This window comes from Monodon monoceros, unplaced genomic scaffold, assembly GCF_005190385.1.
Source record: "Monodon monoceros isolate NGI ecotype Baffin Bay Population unplaced genomic scaffold, NGI_Narwhal_1 Super_Scaffold_21, whole genome shotgun sequence".
In the NCBI taxonomy this organism is placed as follows: domain Eukaryota; kingdom Metazoa; phylum Chordata; class Mammalia; order Artiodactyla; family Monodontidae; genus Monodon; species Monodon monoceros.
In genome coordinates, this window is record NW_021703778.1 from 121,179,108 (window position 1) to 121,182,711 (window position 3,604).

Here is a 3,604-nt window from a genome sequence, read left to right on the forward strand (position 1 = left end):
CACACACACACACACACACACACACACACACACACACACACACACACACATATATACACACACTGTAGTTTGGATTCTTTGGTCTGCTGGTCCACTTTTCCTTCCTTCTCTAATGATCAGTTCATTACAGCAGGCGGCACCTTCTCATAGATAAATGTCAGACATGATTTTAAGAAGAGAAATTATTTTTAAATATTTGGAATATTAACATACAGTATTATAATTCTTCCTTGGAGACTTTTTGGAAGGGCTAGAGTTGTGGTGCTTTACGACAGTTGCTTTGTGGCCGTACGGGAGGAGAAGATGGCGGACACCTTAGTAGCTGCTCGGGGAGCGCAGCCAGCACCAGCCTATGGGCCTGAGGCCATTACCCGCAACTGGGAAAACCAGAAAGTCTCAACAGGGACCACTCTCATGGCCGTGCAATTTGATTGGGGCGTGGTTCTAGGAGCCGACTCCAGAACAACCACTGAGTCATACATCGCCAATCGAGTGACTGACAAGCTGACCCCTATTCATGATCGTATTTTCTGCTGCCGCTCAGGCTCAGCAGCTGATAGCCAGGCAGTAGCGCTTGGTTTCCACAGCATTGAGCGGAATGAGCCTCCGCTGGTACACACGTCAGCCAGCCTCTTCAAGGAGATGAGTTACCGATACCCAGAAGACCTGACGGCAAGAATCATCATTACGGGCTGGGACCCCCAAGAAGGGGGGCAGCTCTCGCTTTGGCCATGGAGCGGGACGGCTCCAGCGGAGGGGCGATCCGCCTGGCAGCCACTGTAGAATCAGGGGTAGAGCGGAAGGTACTTTTGGGATACCAGATTCCCAAATTCACCATTGCCAATTTACCACCTCCCTGAATCCTAGGATTCTAAGATACAACAAGAGACACCCCATACTGATGGCAAAATTCAATAAACAGTTTGTCAGTGAGGAAAAAAAAATGCCTGTGGGGGATGTGAAAGAAGGAAGCAGATTTGACTTCAGTAATTGATGAGGTAATCAGTAGCTTTTGTGCCCCGTGAAACATGTTCATGGTTAAAACAAGCTCTCTCATATCTAATGTTGTACTTGAGCCTCTCTGTGTGCTCTGTGGTACAGGAAGAACATACATCTGCAGAAGAAACATTCCTGCCAGAATGTGCATTCTTCATTCCTCAAGGATTTCAATGTCTCCCAAAAGATGAAATATTATATTTAAAGGATTAAGATATAATTATTGTATTCTTTTATAAAATAAAAGATTCCTTTTGAATCTAGGTTCTACCACCTAATGGACTGTGAGATTATGCAAATTAATTTCTCTTGCACATGTTCCTCATCTGTAAAATGATGATAATATTCCATTTGGTTGTAATGACAAGAGATGATGTCCTATGATGTCTAATTTAGATGGTAAATAGATGTTTTATTATTACTGTTATTGTTATTATCATCATTATTACCTATTTATGAAAGAACAGTGGGAGATTAGAAGATAGAACCCGATGCCTCCCATAAAGTAGCTAATAATCATTGGGGGACCTGATGTAGCAAGGAGCATAGACAGGCTGAGGTAACATATAACTAAGCATAGACTAAGAAATGAACTAACCAGCCTCAAGTTTCCAAATCATAACATTTTAAATAAAATCATTTCCAACTGTAATATTTCTCTAGAAGGAAGCACTATTTTGTGTTCAAAGGACTATTTGAGTTTGGATTAGACTTTAAGGGTGGATTTTCCTAAAATAGGCAATACATAATATCTTTTAATATGCTTACTGTTTCTAAGTAAATGTCCATAACCGTGAACAATTATAAAACTGCATTAGCCCATTTGGTTATATAGATTTTTTTCTGATTATAAAAGCAATATATATTTTTCTTTTTTATTGAACTAGTTGCTTTACAATATTATATTAGTTTCAGGTGTACAGCATAGTGATTCAGCATTTTTGCAGGTTATACTCCATTATAGGTTATTACAAGATAATGGCTATTATTTCCTGTGCTATACAGTGTATCATTGTTGTTTATCTATTTTAAACATAGTAGTTTGTATCTGTTAACCTCATACCCCTAATTTGTCCCTTTCCCCTTCACTCTTCCCTTTGGTAACTACAAGTTTGTTTTCTACGTCTATGAGTCTGTTTCTGTTTTGCATATACATTCATTTGTATTCTTGATTTTTTTAGATTCCACATATGTGATATTATACAGTATTTGTCTTTCTCTGACTTATTTCACTAAGCATAATATTCTCTAGGTCCATCCATGTTGCTTCAAATGGCAGAATTTTAGTCTTTTTAATGGCTAAGTAATATTCTATTGTACATATATATACCACATGTTCTAATCCAATTGTCTGTTGATGGGCACTTGGGCTGCTTCAGCGTCTCGGCTATTGTAAATAAAGCTGCTATGAACATTGGTGTTTTATAGTTTTTTCCAATTAGTGTTTTAGTTTTTTCCAGATATATGCCAGGAGTGGAATTGCCAGATCATAAGCAATATGTATTTCTTGTAAACAATTTTGGAAACACCAAATAATTTCTGTTAAAAAGAATAATAAAGGGAATAAAATGTAATCCAAATTCCATCTTCCAGATATATCATTGTTAATATTTGATATGCTTTCTTCAAATATTTTTCATTAGGCACATACTACAAAAATTTTAATATATAATTACTTTGATAAATATTAGTGTCTACCTTATAATTTTAAAATCTATTGAAATGCACAGAGATATATTGGGTAGGGATCAATATAAAGATGATGTAAAATATTATACTCATGTATACACCTTGGTAGCCATTAAGATGTAAACATATAATACATAGTTCTAAGGGACAGAAGTGAGTAGTAGAAAATAAATTTATATTGAGTTTGGGCAGATGTATCAGGGGTTAATCAACAAAAGAGAATCCACACCAGATAATTTCAAAGATGGGGAGCTAGTTACAAGGTGAAGAAAGACCTGAAAGGGTAAATAGAGGACAGTGATCCAACCCAGAAATTAGTCATGGATTAAGCCACTGCTTCCCCGGACTGCAAGGAAAATGGGGTAAGAAGAGCCTAGAAATGAACATCACTGGGGAACTAGCTGTAGCAAGGCATGGGCAGCAATGAAAAATATTTTTAAATTTATTTGATATTTAATTAGTAGTTACATCTTTGAGCTCTTACTGTGTGTCAGTTTATTCCAAGAGTTCAACATGTTTTGAATTGTTCCATCCTCGAAATAGAACAAAGATAAAGTTAAATTTATTGTCTCCATTTTAAAGCTAAGAAAATTAAGTTACCAAGAGTTTTTGCTCAAATTTACACAGATCTTAAGTGGCAGAGCTGGGATTCAAATCCAAGCTATCTTGTTTAATGTATTGATTATCTACTTCATTACAATGAAGTTATGGACATTTATCTAACTGCAGTTAATTTAGCATTTGTTTTTGACCAAAACATTTAGTAAAATTTAAACTGTCATCTAGTTGACTGTAGGAGAAACTAGTAAATCACCGTTTTAAAACCTGCATAGATTCACAAAAATAACCTAATATCCTTTAGTTGCTTTATTCTGGACAATTTCTATAAGGCCAAGGGTTACCAGTGCAGAGCCCTCTT

At 36.5% G+C, this 3,604-nt stretch overlaps 1 pseudogene; it reads left to right on the forward strand.

The window, feature by feature from the left end:
- The first annotated feature begins 303 nt into the window (after positions 1-303).
- Positions 304-860, forward strand: LOC114905104 (annotated as a pseudogene).
- Positions 861-3,604: the final 2,744 nt, after the last annotated feature.